Raw genomic sequence first — 17828 nt, 5'->3', positions numbered from 1 at the left:
CAAAGTTGCTACTTGGGACCATTTATTTCTTCCTGGACTTCTTCTACAATGAGGCAAACCTTGGTGATGGCTTTGTGGTACATAAAACTATACTCTCCATAAGAGTAATGCAAGGAGAATTTATCACCTAGTGCTCACTTTCATAGACTGTAGACCTTTGCATTAAAATCAGTTCAGTAGCACAGAACCCAGCAGTACTGCACAACATAAAAGGGCTATACAGTATAAACGCTTAGCTTGGAAGTCTCTTCTCAAAATCCTGAATAGTCACCTCTCACAAGGGTGATCCATCGTTTGATAAACTAATTAAGCTGCATCGGCAGGCTAAAGAAAGAGCAGAACCCCTCAGCTGTCGCCTCTCCTTCAACTCTTCTGTCAAGGAGTTAGAAAAGAGAGAACAACATTGACATAGGGTAGAAGAGACACCTAACTTCATTAAACTTCCTGGTCTAGATGAATTAGAGCTGAAGGGAATGGACTGTGCAGTGAGATCACCTGTCCACAGGCAGTGACCTCCTGGGACCTCAAAGCCCAAGACAGGTGCCACAGAACCAGAGGCAAGGAGGTGCAGTCCATGGGAGCTCGTGAACTTGACGGCAAAAGCAGGCAAGGACCTAGGTGGGACCCTGGATACCCGTGGTCCCAACAGAGCTGGAGTGGGGGGACCATGTGTTTTTGCACCAATAAATGAGAGAGCGCCCGGGCTTTCCCACTGACGGTGACATCCAATGCCAGTGGGACACAACTGAATGTCACAGTCAAGTGCATTCACAGAATTGTAGCGTCTCCACGAGACAGCGCTGGGCTTAGCAGACAGGCTGCATCTGGAGGGCTGTGCCACCCTCCGTAGATAACGACAGTGGTGATTCTCAAAACCACACTGTATAAAGAAGACTCTAAGGGACATTTACCTCAAGCAGCAGGGTCTGCATCTTGATTCTGTTTTAATTACATGAGACAAACGTTTCCAGACCCTGAGAAACGGAGACTGTTCTTTATTCCCAGTCAATCATCACGTGAAGGACTGTACTGTCCTCCCTGCTGCCTGTCTCTCTGCCTGAAGCTGGGACTCCTCACCTGTCTGCACGGCCCTGAACCCTCGGGCCAGTGTGGCTTGTGTGGTCATGGGCACTGTGACAGAGGTGGGGCCTGTCTTATAAACACAGCTCTGTGAGCTCAGCCAGTCCACTGCCTCAAGAAGGAAGTGTCTCCAACATGGCAACTCGTTTTCCAGCTCAATCTAAAGCAGATTTTCTAATCATCAGGGCTGTTTTAAAACACGATGGGCTACCTTAGGAAGGAGTGAGCTCTTTGTCACTGGCAATGCCCAAGCAGAGTGTTGGGGACCTCAGAATGCCATTGTGGGTTAAGGAAAGGCCTGGCGGGGGCAATGCAGGCCCTCCCCCAAATCGGACTGTTCCTACACAGACGACCCAGGTTTTTCCTAATGATGAGACTTCCCAAATATCTTGATTTTTCCCATTTAGAGTCAGCAGCCTCCTGCAAACGACCATTTTAGCATTCTGAGTTCATGTGAAAGGCCCTGATCTCACCGCCACTCGCAAGACAGGCCCCGTCACCAGACTGCCGGCGACAGTGTTCTCAGGAAGGGAGGGGCTGCCCCGTTAGTTAGGAGAGCACCCCATCGAGCTTCCTGCCCCTTTGGTTAGGAGGCACCCCGTGTTTCTCTAGCTCCATCTTTAATCCCTCGCTTTCTGGCAAAGCAGTGGGAAAAAACACTTTTGGAGGAGTGAGCAGGTGGCTGCGGGAGCGCCCTGTAAGTGTTCCTTCCTCCTCACCTGCTCCCAGCTGGCTCAGTCCAGATCCTTCTGAAGCAGGAGCATGAATAGCTGCTAATTTAGGGCAATTACAGGATTTACAAATTAAATATGTCTCCACTGGTTTCCCTGGCAACCGAGTCTGAATCACACAATGGGATAAAATGATTGCTGTAGTTAATAGAGTCCAGCATTAAGGGAAGCATGGCCACGAAATTCACAGCTCTGTCCACCCTGGTGTGGCAGAAAGAGCTCCGGGCAGGGAGGCCACAGGGGTCAGATCCAGAACAGGAACACATCCCAAGACACTGGTGACAGTGCCCTCAGCACAGGAAAAGGACCATAACAGTGCCAGGGGGAGGAATATGCAGGGGTTTCTAAGTAAGGGGGAATATTAGGCACAGAACAGTGAGGCAGGGGGTCTCCCACACAAAGCACAATGCAGTCAGATGCAGGCTGCTCCTGCCCTGTACGGGGCTGCGCAGCTCCAGCGGGGCCAGCGGGGCCAGGACAGGGAAATCACAACCTTGGGCAACACACATCATCTCGCTGCTGCGACTTGGTGGGGGCCGGGAGAACGGCCCACCTGAACGGGCGTCCAGTTCTTGAGTTTTGCCTGCCTGGTAAGGGGTTTGAACATTTTTTAAAACTTCCAACTCCTTGGGGAGTTAGAGCTTCTTAGGCTGTAGCCCAGGGGTCCTCAAACTGCGGCCCGCAGGCCACATGAGGCGGTGTGATTGTATTTGTTCCCGTTTTGTTTTTTTACTTCAAAATAAGATGTGTGCAGTGTGCATAGGAATTTGTTCATAGTTCTTTTTTTTAAACTATAGTCCAGCCCTCCAACGGTCTGAGGGACAGTGAATGGGCCCCCTGTTTAAAAAGTTTGAGGATGCCTGCTCTAGCCAATAGAAACACATACGGGCAGCCGGATAGAGATAAACGTAGAGGCTTTATTGGTGCCAAATTGGAGCCCTTACACTGGACCCACAACCAAATGGCTTTCAAAATGGTGTGACCCCACCAGGCATGAACCTGCACGGAAGAGGAACTGGGTCTGCCCTACCCTGAGACATGGGGAGGTTGGCGGCCCACCTCAAACGGATGAGGACTGGAGAGCCGGAAGACAGGCACCAGCCTCCAGACCCCGGGCTGGGACCCCACTGTGCTTCCCGCAGGAAAGCAGAAGCTGGGAAGCAATGTCCTTGCCTTATGCCCAAACAGCTGAAAAAGAGAGAGCAGGCTCAGGACCCTCTCCAGCCTCATCGGGAACAGAGATTATCCCTGCCTTTGGGAGAGGAGGAAGAATGGACAGGAACTAACTTCTCAGTCCCCCCGAGAGAGCAGAAAGTCCTGTGTCACAGGCTGGCAGGAATGCAGACGGGGACAAATGGCCCCCCCAGGGGCGGGAGTGTTGAATGTAACACTGAGGCACGAAGCTGGCCCAGGGCCCTCCCTGCCAGGCCTCGCCTCCCAGACAGCAGGGGTCTGTCCGGCCACGCCTGTGCATGCAAGGGACCCGTGCTCCGGAAAGAGGACATTGACTGCCACCTGCCCACATGGGTAATATCCCTTTGAAATCAAAATCTGAACCAAGACACTTCATTTCCGTTCACTATCAGTTTATTAGAATGGAGATATTAAGTTATTGAAATTGTAAAGGTGTAAACATTTTTATTAAAGTCGTCCAGTGTTTCACACTAGGATTGAACTGTACAATGTTATCACTTTCCTTGTAGGAGGGAGAGGAGGGATGATTTTGCAAAGCCTGTTGCCACCCGTCTTTCTGAGCTTTCACCACAGGGAGCGTCACCCCTGATTCATGGGCTGTCTAGATGTGGTGCAGCATTTCCAAGTTCCCTAATTAGGAATCAGCATTTTAATCATGATGTGAGCCACGTCGTGTGGCGTATTTTGGGCACCGAACAGTCACATATTTGTTTAAGGGGCAGAAAGGGATGCCAACGTGCTTGGAGCCAGCTAGGGTGAGGGACTGAGTGGGGTAGAGCCTTTGTCCGTGCCCAGCACGGCTGCTCAATGAGGTCTGGAGTCACCGGGCCTTCAGACTCTGTCTTCACAGACATCCTTTTCACCTCCCGCTGGATAACTGGCTCATGCAAAAGGAAGGCCACCAAATAAAACTTTTCTGGGGTACAATAACACATGGCCTTATTGGGGGGGGTGCATAGGAAAAACATCTCTCTTATGACGGACTGCAGATGCCTGTAATAATCATAACAGCCACGGCACCTGGCAATTATTGGCCTGACTCTGCGCCCCGCCTGGTGCCTGGTGCTTCATACCACTTCATTGCATCTTCACGGCAGGCAGCCCACGAGGAGGGGATTTTTTTATCCCCCGGTTACAGAAGAGGAAAACGGGGGTTGGAGAGTCCTAAGTAACTCTGTGTGCCGCCTCACAACTGGAAAGTGGTGGGATTTGCCAGTTCAGACAATTTAATCTTAAATTTCAAATATAAATCTCTGCTTCCTACCTGCTCATCTCCCCTCCTATCCAAAGTCAGAGATTCATTTAAAGGAGCCCCACTTTGACTTTGCAGATCCCTTAAAATTTTTGGTCAATGGGTCATTCTCACTTGATTTAGTCTTTACTTTCTGGACTTAGGAAGACATAAGGGTTTGGTGAGTTAAAGGACAGTTGGCGGAAGGTGGGATTTTTGAATCTGTGGACCCTCCAGGAAGGAGAGGAAACAGCTGCCTCTCTGCACCCCTGGCTCACCAGCTCTAGGAACCTTGGGATGAGAACAGGAGCCTGTAGGGGCCAGAGGACCTGGGACTCCAGCGACCTTAACTCCAGGAGCGCAGCCACTGCACTCCCCTCTCCAGGTGCAGTCTTCCTCACTCTTGCACAAGTGGGTTGCAATTGCTGGATTTCAAATTTCCTCTGAGCTTTCAACCTAGGAAATACAATCCTACATCACTCAGTGAGAGAGACTGCTAGGAATGCGGTTTTATCTGAGAACATTTTTTGCTTGTTTGTCTGGCAAAAGCTTATATGACACTTAAGCACTTTATGTCAACGTACCTAGTCCTCCCAACATGCCTGTGTGGCACGTGTCACAGGCACGGGTGTCATCCTGCTCACAGGCCGGGGATGGAAGCCTGTGATGAGTCACTAGAGGTCCCACAGCTTGTGAGCGGGAAGCCACGTGGGGCCTGAGCCATCTGACTCAGGTGCTTTTATCTTGATGGTGCAGGGAGCCTTCTGTGCCATGGACTCTGCAATCGACTGCTGATTGAAAATACTTTAAAAAATAACAATACAACAAAAAATGATACAAATGGAAAAAATAGCAGTGTAACAGCTATTTATATAGCATTTACGCTGTATCACATAAACTGGCGTGTAAGTGACCTAGAGACGATTTAAGTGTGGGGAGGATGTGCAAAAATTTGATGCAGCCACTAATCCATTTACATAAAGGATTTGGGCATCCAGAAATTTTGCTGTCTGCAGGGTTCTGGGAACCCACCCCTGCCGCACCCCCTCACCCCCCTGCAGATATTAAAGGATGACTTCATTCCTTTTTGTCTCCTAAACAATAGAATTGTGTACATTATCAAACTCTTTACATTGACGTCCCAGTTACTTCTCACCTTTCGTGAGTGTGCAAATCTTGGGAGTGTTTGGGGTACCACGTTCACCCCCAGCCTGTTTTCATTTCCCCACCAGATTTTTTTTCTTATCTGTGAGTATATCGCTTTCACTTCACCAAAGCATCATTTTTGGAAGATGGTAAGACGTAAAAAATGATCATAATAATTTATATAAAGACAATGCAATGATACAAGTTCGGAATCCTCCTGAGTGACTTGCTGGAGCCCCCAGGCCTTCTGGGGGGTTTACACAGAACTGGGGAGGAAGAGCAGGTGTCGGGGAGGCAGCTCTGCCTTAAGATGAACTCAGCACAGGTTCTCAGCTAGTGTTCCTTGGAAGGCGCCAGTGTTCAGTGTAGTGTTCCTTGTAAGGCATTGGAAAATTTGTTGGGCATGGAGAGATTAATTGTCTCCATGACTGGGGAAGGAGGTGCTACTGGGATTTACTGGGCAAGGGACAAATCTGCTGATGTCCTGCAGTGGAGAAGATAGTCCCACATGAATTCTAAACACCCCCCTGAAAATCAACGTGGGTAAAAATCTGTATGGTTACCTGAGTTCCTAACTTCCATTTTACACCTTTTTAAAAAGATATCATGCATGGTTTTAATATATATTGAATTTTCCAGGAATGCAACTCCCATGTAAATTGAAGGAAGATTGCACTTTGTTTGCTTCAGAAATTTACCAAGATTTTTCACCGCTTGGAAATTTCCCATCATCAGTGACAACCCTGCTTCTGGTATCTGAATCAACAACATAGCGCATCTGGGTCAGTCGACCTGCGCAGCCCTCACATTCACGCTGCTTCTGCTCCTGTACGCACACAAATGTGCTCACTTAGCCTTTACATCCAGAAGTGAAATGTAAGGAAAAAGTGTCTACGGTGACCCGGAGCACAACGTCACTTCTCTGACATCCATATTTACTCAATAGACGCAGAAGCACCTGCCAGCCAGGCATTTAGTGTACTCACAGCTGAGCGTTTTTAGATTGAAAAACGTATTTTTCTGTTAAAAATTACTTTTCAGCTACTTATTCTTTACATAACAGGATATTGTATTATTTTCTAAATTTTTAGATTATCTGTGATTTTTTTCATGAAAGCAAAGGGAGCATTACAAATATTAATTTTAAATGATGTTATTTCATCTGCTAAGGTTTTAGAGGCGCTTGTTTCTGGCACACTTAAGGGCCTTCTTCAACTTCAACCATATGATTCCCAGATTAGCATAATCAATGTGCTTTCATGTGTCTCTGCTTCATCCAAATTCATTCATTCATCAAATATTTATTGCCTTCCACTATGTGACAGACCCTGTGGCCACCTTGCTCTGCTCTTTCCTCCACAGAACCACTCAAATTGGGATATGATCAAAAACATTGGATCTGATCAATATTTACTTAGAATAAGTGTCATAAACTCTATAGAATGGGACTGTCTAAGAGAAATATAACATGAACACTTTCATAATTTAAAAGTTTTAGAAGCTACATTTTAAAATAAAGAAAGAAAAAGGCAATATGTAACTTGTATTATCTGCATAAAATTTTCAATGAACATATTATAACATTAAGTAAATGCATCAATAAAATTATTCCCATTGAATCAGGCCATTGACATCAACTAGATCAGTAGTGGTTCTCAACCTTCCTAATTGACGTGACCCTTTAGTTCAGTTCCTGGGGGTCGCGACCCACAGGTTGAGAACCACTGAACTAGATGGTAATGTTTGGGTTAGAATCACTCACTAGCTTGACACAGGACTGCAGTCCAGCATGAATATCTTATCCAGTTCTGTAGTTTAAAGTGAAATCCAGCCCTACCGAAACAATCAAATTGTGGTCAACTGAGTAGTTGACACTGGTTCAGTTTTTAATTGTGAATAAAATAAAATAACAATTTTAGTTTCTCAGTTGCTATATTTCAAACACTCACTGACCATCTGTGGCTGGTGGACGCCACATTGGACAACACAACCAGAGAACATAAACACACAATAGGACTTTGCCATGGTAATTACAAAAGTCACCTGCAGTCTGAACAACATGCGTCGTCAGCCAGAAGTGGGTCTAACTGGACAGACAATAGATGCTCCAGAGTAGAGGGCTTGAGGACTAGACCAGGAATTGTTCATCATTTCAAAATATTTTTGTCAATAATAACAACACTGCTGCCAGAATTGAGTCAACAGCACGACACACCTGTGCCAGGTTGTGTTTGAAGCTGTCACATTCACATCTGTTCTACTTATGTATTCACAGAAATATGCTCATTTAACCTTCATTTCAAAATGTTAAATATAAAGTGTGAACAATAAATACTCCTTAAGTATTGTCATGTCTGACACCAGATTTGCTGCTATGAGTAGAGCAAGTGCGCACCAGCTTCATTACACATCTGGTGCAATCACGACTGAGCGTCTCCAGACGGAAATATGTAATAGTTTAATACAAATTACTTCCCATTTATTCTTTACGTAAGAGGATATTGTGTTATTTTCTAAAATTCTAGATTATCTGTGAATTTTTTCCAGAACAGCAAAGGGAGCATTATAAATATATATTTAATGTCATAATGTTAAATCTGTAGGGTGAGAACCACTGTTTTCTGGCAGAGGGAAGGGCTGCTTCACCTCTGTGGTTCCCAGCTTTACATGGCAACGGGAGAAGTGGGCAGAGCTGCACGGCAGGGCAGGACCAGAGTCAGGCAGGAAACCAGAGACACGAGCGTGGGTCGTCCAGCTGCGGTCCATGGGAGGCCAGCTCAGATGGAGGCGCCTGTGAGGCTGAGAAGCCAAACTAACTTTGGAGAGACACGTGAGGCCCAGGGGACAAAGATCAGAACTCAAGGCCCACCAAGGAAGCTTTTGCTTCGGATCCTAAAGGACTGACGTCCAGAAGTAGAGGGGAAAGGTGAACGGACTTACCACGCTTGAGATGGAGGCCTCCTTTTGAATCATCCAAATTTCGGATTGAATTAACGTGATCTGAGGTTGTTAATGCCTCCAGTTCCCTGCCAGTAGCAAACAAAACCATCTCTGGGAAAGGCAATATCATCTCCAGCCTCAAATATCTTTAGATTTTTTTCACACTCAATGAAGAATAAAGAGGTACATGAAGAAATACGCTGTGGGTGGTTGGTTCAAGCCCAGCCCCAGCCAAAAACCGCAAAACAACAAAACAACAACAAAAAAACAACACAAAAGAGAGCTGAGAGGCAAGAAAAAATAGATTCACGTACAGAAGATTATACGTTTCAGACATAAACCTAAAGTAGTTATGCTCACAGCGTTTAAGAATATAAAATAACACATGAGAGTTTTGGCAAAGACCTAGAAACTTTCAAAACCAAATGGATAGTTTAGAGCTCAAAGAGTAAAATAACTGAAATTCAGAAGTCAATGGATTTGTTTAGCAGCAGATTGGACAAAGCTGAGGAAAACGTGGATCAACTAGAAACAATCAAAAGAAAATACCACAAGAATTGAGCATGAACATTAAGGAATAGACTAGGCAGGGGGAAAAGAGAGAGCGAAACAAGGGATATGGTTAGAGAGTCTCAGATTTGAAGTTCCAGGAAAAAGGGCAAAGAAGAGAGCATAAGTCGGATTTCAAGGTATAATGGCTCAAAAATTTCCATAAGTGATATCAATTCATGTAATCAATTCACAGTTTTACTAAGCTTAGTAAAACTGCTAACTACAAAGAGAAAAAGCTTTAGAACTGCCAGAGCAAAACAGAAAAACTGCTTTCAAGACAACAGAAACAAGAGGACACTTTGTAAAAACTGATAAGTTACATAGGAGATTTAGCTATTGAAATAGTTCAATTATTCATTTATTTAATTACTTACTTAGAGTCTTTCTCTGCTGCCCAGGCTAGAGTGCTGTGGAGTCAGCCTAGCTCAGCAACCTCAAATTTGTGGGCTCAAGTGATCCTCCTGCCCCAGCCTCCTGAGTAGCCGGGACCACAGAGGCCTGCCACAGTACTGGATAGTTTTTCTATTTTTAGTAGAGACAGGGTCTTACTTTGCTCAAGCTGGTATCAAATCCTGACCTCAAGAGATCCTCCTGCCTCGATCTCCCGGAGTGCTGGGATGACATACGTGCACCACTGCGCCCAGCTATTTTCACTTTACCAATGTTCTCTTTGTGGGCAACTCTTCCCTGGCATTTTAGTAGACGGGTGTGGCTGAGAGAGACTGGGAGTAGGGCCAGGGAAGGATTGGTCGTGCTCAGAACCATTAAGGAGGCTGAAGAGGAGCCGTGAGTTCAGCACTGAGTCTAACACCCGTTCGTGTTGTTTTGTGAACATCTGATCTTTTACTTTCAATTTCTGCGTGACGACACTCCAAGGTGACCAGCCCAAGAAGACCCTTCTCTGCCCATCCCACTCTCCTCCCACCACTCCCTTCCTCAAGGTGAGAGTTGGGTTCAATTGGCTGGTGCAGTCTGGGGAGTCTAGAGCCTAAGTATTCACTTGCACAGACCTCATCAAAAGGAAAGTTTCCAAAGAAATATTCTGGCTCATTTAATCAACAGAATATGCTGGCAGCTTTTCAGAGCCATAGTTAGTGCCTCTCTACAAATCCTCTGTGCCTCCTGAGAAGATATCGCTTCTGGTTCCCACAGAAGCTTTTGTCCCTTGACCCCAGAGGACTCTGTCAACTCCAGTAAAATATCCATAGGATTTCTAAGCATTCATTAGGAAGGGAAGCACCTTCCATTCCTTCACAGGCTAGGGTATATGGTAAGCCTGTGAAGGAATGGAAGGTCTTCCCTTTTTTTTTTTTTTTTTTTTTGTTTGTTTGTTTTTGGCCGGGGCTGGGTTTGAACCCACCACCTCCGGCATATGGGACCGGCGCCCTACCCCTTGAGCCACAGGCGCTGCCCGGGGTCTTCCCTTTCTAATTAATACAAGGGATGGAAGGTGGAGGAGCTGGGAGACAGAAGGAAAGGCTTTGTCCTGGCTTGTGCCTACGTGGCTGGGCCACCCTGAGCAGGTGCAGTCTGCTGGGGAAGGGAACATACGCTCCCTTCCTCTTCCTCCTGCATCTGAACCCCAGCTCTGCAACTTTCCAGCCACATAATCTTGACCAAATCACACTACCTACCTAAGAAATGAGGGAATTCGCCCACAGATGATTTCTGGGACAGGTTTCAACTCAACTACTGTTTCATTAATAGATTCTTTCCTGGCTCGGGCTCTCTTGGGGTCACTTTTCTGTCTGGAATGCTTTTTTCCAGGACTATCCTCTCCTCCCTCCCAGGTTTGTGCCAGGTGACACCACACACCCTCTATGAAACTCTTCCTCGTTCCTCCAACCCTATCCCCTACCAACCCCTGAAAAGTGGGAGAAACCCCCAGCACTGTATTTCCATCATAAATATGGGGCCAGCTAATGATTAAATGGCACTGACAAGCCAGGGCCATTATTACATCTGCTGCATTATTTAAGAAAAAGAAAACTAGATCATTGCTTACCACACACAAAGTTAAAGACTTAATTCTGAAAGATGAAAGTAAAGTTAATCCCCCAAGTAGGAGAGTATGTTTGTGGCACAGAGGTAGGAAAACAACTTCACCAGTGTGGTGTCTCCCTGAAGGGAAGGTCAGGAGCCAGCTCAGACCCTGTGTACCATTCTATTTCTCCTAGACAGATAAAAAATAAAAGTAAAGGATGAGAAACACTTCTGAAGCTCCAGGACTCAGGCCCCTAGAGAATGGACATTTAAACATAAGATTATAGAATTCCTTCCTCTACTACGCCCTGTCACTGCAGCAACAGAGGTCCAATTTAACAACAGTGGATTGTCACCAAAAAGGCTGCAAGATCATTTTAAAAGGACCTCTTAGGGAAAAAATAAGAAAATAAAGGATGAAAATAGAATAAGGACAGCAGAGGAAACTAAAGCCTCTGCACCCAGAGCTATAGCCAACATCAAACATAGCCAACCTGTAATCAGACTGACACAGAAGCTCACGCTGAAGGCCTGACCACCTGGGTCCAACTACTGGATACGAGACATCTGGCTTTCAACAATAGTTCACAAGGCATAGTAAAAGGGGAACTAAAACCCCATGTGAAGAAACAATCATATTCAGATATGATATAGATTTTGGAATTATCAGATAGGAAATTTAAAATAAATGCAATTAGGGAGGGGGTGGGGCCTTGGTGTGTGTCACACTTAATGGGGGCAAGACATGATTGCAAGAGGGACTTTACCTAACAATTGCAATCAGTGTAACCTGGCTTATTGTACCCTCAATGAATCCCCAACAATAAAAAAAAAAAAAGAAATACTTTTGATATATAAAAGACAATTGGAAATTTATTTATTTATTTTTTTATGGAGTGAATTTACTTAATTTTTATTAGTAGACAATTGGAAATTTAAAAATAAATAAATAAATAAATAAAAGAATTTCTGTCAGTTTTAGTTACCCTTCACCATTATGTGACTGCCTCTTGCCCTTGGGTGAAAGCCTTAAAACCAGGAAACTCAACTACTGATAGTGCCTTCTTCTGAATTTTAATTCCTCTTCAAAATCTACCAAATGGTATTTTCAGTTGTTTTTTTGTAGGGTGGTCAGTCTGTTAAGATACTACTTTGCATATCCAATGTACTCAGTACTACTATGAAACCAATTTACAATCACTAACACATTCATATGAAGAATAGATCACAACTATGGCCCAAGATGAAGGAAGGAGGAGGGGGGAGGGGGAAGTCAGATAGAGGGAGGGTGAATGGTGGGATCACACATATGGTGCATAATGCAAGGGTACATGTCGGATCTATTAGTATAGAGTATAAATGTCTTCACACAATAACTAAGTAAATGAGATGAGGTATATATTAACCAGTGTGATGTAAGCATCCTAATTTTATATGAAATCAGCACATTGTACCCCATAAATGCATTAATGTATACATGATCTATGTGTTTGTGATTTAATAAAAAAAATAGAAAACAAATAAAATAATAAAATAAAATAAATGCAATTAATATGAAGGGATCTGATGAAAAAATTTAAAATAGCACGCAAGAGTAGATGGGCAATGTAAACAGAGAAAAGGAGAGTCCGAGAAAGAAGCAAAAAGAAATGCTAGAAATAAAAAACGCTGCAGAGTAAGTCCTCAATTAACATCATGAATACGTTCCCGGAAACTGCAACTTTAAGCAAAATGAGGCAGGAACATAATTTTGTTTATATCAATTAGCCTATGATTATAAAACCATTTTATAATGGTTTCTTTATGCTGTATGCTGTTTCACTTAAAGTTGCCATTTCCAAGAACCTATTGACAATATTAAGTAAGGACTTACTGTAACAGAAATTAAGAATGCTTTTGACAGGTTCACCAGAAGACTAGACACAGCTGAAGAAAGAATCAGCAACTTGAAGATATATTAATAGGAATGTCCCAAACTTAAATGCAAAGATCAAAATAATAATAATAAAAAGAACAGAATGTTTAAAAGGTATAAGACAATTAGAAAAAATCATAACATATATGTAATTGAAATGCCAAAAGTAGAAGAGAGAATATACCAGACAAAATTTTTGAAATAATGATGGATGAAATTTTTCCAAAATTGGTGATAGGTACAAACCACAGATCCAGGAAGCTCACAGAACACCAAGCAGGATAAACACCCCAAAATCAACACCTTGGTGTATCACCCTGAATCTAAAGAAAGACAAAGGGAAAATCCGAAACCAAAGGCTTGAGAGAAAAAAGAAAACCTCACCTTTAGAAGAATCAGTAAAGAATCAGACCAGACTTTTTTTTTTTTTCAGTTTTTGGTCGGGCCCGTGTTTGAACCCACCATCTTCGTTCGGTATATGGGGCCGGCACCTTACTCCTTTGAGCCTGCCCTGGACCAGACTTCTTGTCAGAAGAAAAGTTGAGTGAAATATTTAAAGTGTTGAAAGAAATACACTGGCCAATTGGGAATTTTATATCCAGAAAAATTATTCTTGAGAAGTACGAGAAATGAAGACTTTCTCAGACTCAAACAGTGGAAATTCACCATCAGAAGAAGAAATTCTTCAAGGAGTGGGAAAATAACAGAGGACAGAACTCAGACTTTAAAAAGGAAAGGAATAAGGTTGAAGATGGGGTAAATGACAGTAAATAAAATCTTTTAATTTTCTTACTTTTAATTGAGCTAATAAATAAATGTTCCGAGTAATAATAGTGTATGAGGCAATGATAGCACACAGATAAATTTAACAGCAATTATAAATTATATAAATAACAATAGAGATTTTATAATGAATGGAGATAAATTAGGAATACTGTTGTAAAGTACTTGCATTCCATGTGAAGGTGGAGCAGTATTATTTACAAGTGAACTCTAATTATAAATACATATTTTCAATGTTAGGGTGATTACTAAAAACCTAACATTTTTATTTGTCTTTTTTTTATTAAATCATAGCTGTGTATGTTAATGCAATCATGGGACACCATACACTGGTTTTATATACAATTTGAAATATTTTCATCACACTGGTTAACATAGCCTTCCTGGCATTTTCTTAGTTATTGTGTTAAGACATTTATATTCTACATTTGATAAGTTTCACATGTACCCTTGTAAGATGCACCATAGGTGTGATCCCACCAATCACCCTCCCTCCACCCATCTTCCTACTTCCCCTCCCCTCCCTTTCCCCATATTCTTAGGTTATAATTGGATTATAGCTTTCATATGAAAGCTATAAATTAGTTTCATAGTAGGGCTGAGTACTTTGGATACTTTTTCTTTCATTCTTGAGATACTTTGCTAAGAAGAATATGTTCCAGCTCCATCCATGTAAACATGAAAGAGGTAAAGTCTCCATCTTTCTTTAAGGCTGTCAAAAACCTAATTTTAAGTGTAATTGATATGCTAAGAGAGAAAAATGGAATCATATAAAATGTATTAAAAGCAGAAAAAAACAGAAAAAGAGAGAAATAAGTGTGGCTTGGTTAAATTACAAATCTTCTGCACAGCTAAAGAAACAATCCAACATGCAAGTTACAGAATGGGAGAGAATATTCACAAACTGTGCGTCTGATAAAGGTCTAGTCATCAGAATCTACAAAGGACTCTGGCAAATCAGCAAGGGTAAAACCAAACAACCCATTAAAAAGAGGGCAAAAGATGCGGACGGAAGCTTTTCAAAAGAAGTGGAGCAAAACCCCCACTTGCTAGGTGGGCTGCACACAGTGACTTCCTCCGAGGAGGGGAGAGCAGGGGAAGAAACTCTGCAGTGGAGAAGCTGGACAGACTCTCAGCCCGGTCGCGGAGGTCACGTCAACCTGTTCACAGCACGCGCCCTGGATGTGCCTAATGCATACAGCACATTTAAAATTTTTTTAAATTTCCGATAAATATGAGGGCACAGATGATTAGGTTACACTGCGTTCCTACAAGAAAACAGACAAATGGCCAACAAACACATGGAGAAAGGAACACAGGGGAGGTGGCGCCTGTGGCTCAGTGGGTAGGGTGCCGGGCCCATATACCAAGTGTGGCGGGTTCCAACCCGGCCCTGGCCAAACTGCAACAAAAATATAGCTGGGAATTGTGGTGGGCGCCTGTAGTCCCAGCCACTCGGGAGGTTGAGGCAAGAGAATCGCCTAAGCCCAAGAGCTGGAGGTTGCTGTGAGCTGTGACATCACCGCACTCTACCGAGGGCAATAAAATGAGACTCTGTCTCTATAGAAAAAAAAAAGGAACATAGTAGTTTTCTTCTGGGGTCTTCCTCCCAAAGACCTATAACCCTGACCTAATCATGATTTTTTTTTTTTAAGTCAGACAAGTTGCAATCAAGGAGTGCCCTACAAAGTACCTAAACGCCATTCCTCAAAACTGTCGCAGGGAAACAAGGAAGCCCTGGGAGGCTGTCATACCCAGAGGAGCCCAAGGAGGTGTGACAGCTGTGTGTTATTGGGTGAGACTGCGGACCACAAAAAGGACACGCACATCTCCACAAACTGAGATGTGCATGAACTACGACTTTATTAATTACAACAAATCTAAGAAAAAAGGTCACCAATGCAAGTAGTGTACGTACGAGGTACTGCTGGGTTGTAAATGTGTTAACATTATTCATCACCACAACGCTATGCTGTAAGACCTTATATAGTAGGACAGAAGGCAGCCAGGTGTATTTATAAGCTAAGAGGAAGAATGTAATTGACAATGAGAGAAAAGGTGACAGGTTGGGGGGTGGGATGATTGCTCAAGTGTGTTTCTAAGGTTAGTCCTGAGCTGGTCTCTGCTCTGGCACCACCTGAGGGAGCTTGTTAAACTCCGGCACTCCCTCCTTCAGACCCCACATTCTGATTCTGTAGATGTGGGACAGGTGTTTTTAACAGGAATTCCAGGAGATTCCAACTCAGGTGAGCCTAGGAACACAGGTTGAAAAACAATCCAGGGTTCAGATGAAGCTACTGATCTTGGACGGAGCTGGAGCCTGGTCGGGGGCCAGGAGCTGCTGAGTTTTATCTGTCCCATTTCCCTGTGAACTGGGGCATGATCTCTCTGGCAGCAGGGAGCTGTTTAGAGCAGCCAGGTGCTAGGAGAAGGCAGACAGGTTGGGGAGAGACCTGGTAGGAGCCAGAGAAGACACTTAAGTGGGAAAAGGGAAGGGATTTTTATGCATCTCTGATCCAAAGTCAAAAGCTGTAAAGATTCTTTTTTCCTTGTGAAGGATGGGAACACAACTGCTGTTAGTTTTCTACAGGGTTTTAAAAAGGGAGTAGGAAAAATTTCGGCAAGCTGAAAGAAAGCAGAATCCCAAAATAGTAATTAGGAAGATCCAACACCACCCCCACCCCCAGAGGTCTCTAGTGGAAGGCAGTGTGGTCTGAAGGCTCAAGTCTCAAGGACTGAGGCGACTATCCCTCCCCACCTCTGCCACTAACCCTCTGGATGCTTAGGCGCCTCCCCCGTGAAAGTCACAGAGCTGCGGTCTCCTCCCCCATCATGGTAAGATTAACAGGCGGCACGTGTAAATTCATCCAGCACCTCAACTCCATAGATGACACCCTGCTTGAATGTTGTGCTGTCGCATTTCAAAGGTGGTTTCACACTAATCATCCAATCTTACTTCAAATATAAATACTTTGTCTCCATTTTACAGATAAAGAAACCAAATGTAAAAGGAAAAGAAGTTGTTTGCTTGAGTTCATACAATTAGTCTGTGACCGCATGGGAAACAAAAACCAGGTCCCCCAAATCCACCTGTGTTTTCTGAGTGTGTGTCAGACGCCATCGAGGGAGGTGTTTTTAACACATCAGCACTCTCGGGTACTACCCCACTGCCAGGTGAAGAAACTGAGGAGAGAGTTAAAGGGCAAATGAGAAACGGTACTTTCGCTCTGTGGACAGCACCTGCGCTCCCTGATACAGTTGGGATGCTTGTTCCCTCCAAATCTCAGGTACAAATTCCATCCCCCGTCTTGGGGTGCGGCCAGGTGAGAGGCTTCTGTGCCGTGGCAGCGAATCCCAGTGAACGTCTTGATGTCCCCTGTGCGAGTTCTCACTTATTACTTAGTCCTCACTCAGTACTTAGTACTTAGTCCTCACTCGCTCAGTACTTAGTACTTAGTCCTCACTCAGTGCTTAGCACTTAACTCGAAAGCGGCTGTTTAAGAGAGCCCGGTACCACCTCCTCATCTTCCTCCTTCTCTGGCCACGTGACTCCCCTGCTCCCCCTTTGCCATCCACTGCCTTTGGGAGCCCCTGAACTCTCACCCGAAGCAGCCGCTGTTGCGATGCTTCCTGTACAACCTGCACGCAGAACCAGACCCGAACAGACGTCTTTATAAATCACCTGCCTGGAGACTCGTTCGCGCAGTGCAAAGCGGTCCAACCCCCCAGCCTCGAGCTGCCTCCGAGCGCTGCGTACTGGCGTCTCTAGCACCCACGAGGGATCAGAGACAAAAGAACTCAGTCGGGTCCAAGAAAAGCGTACAGGTTTGTGGAGAATATAAACCGAGTCCGCACCCGGCTGCAAGTCGAGATGAAAAGGTACAGGAGCGTCCTCCCAGCAGGCGAGGACGGCCGGGGAGCAGGATTGGGGCGGTGCAGGAGCGGACGAGGGTGGGCGAGGCGAGGGATGGGGACAGACGCAGGGGCCTCCCAGGAACAGCCGGTGATTAAGCCATACGTGCGGAAGGCTTCTGGAAGGTCAGATTCAAAAGAGAACTTGAAATCTGCTTGCAAGGAGCTGGGAATCCAAAGCTAGAGGGTTTGAACCTCATTTTTATAAGCAACAGGAAGCCATCAGAATTGCATTGTTTTTTAAAATAATTTTTCAAATTAACTTTACTTTGAGATAATTGAAGGGTCTTACGTAGTTGTAGGAGATCATAGAGAGGTACGTTTTACCCAGTTTTCCCAAAGCAAACTACAGTCAGTATCA

The sequence above is a fragment of the Nycticebus coucang genome, chromosome 5 (genome assembly GCF_027406575.1).
Source record: "Nycticebus coucang isolate mNycCou1 chromosome 5, mNycCou1.pri, whole genome shotgun sequence".
NCBI classification, from domain to species: Eukaryota; Metazoa; Chordata; class Mammalia; order Primates; family Lorisidae; genus Nycticebus; species Nycticebus coucang.
The sequence above is the reverse complement of the archived record's forward strand: the minus strand, read 5'-3'. Positions refer to the sequence as shown.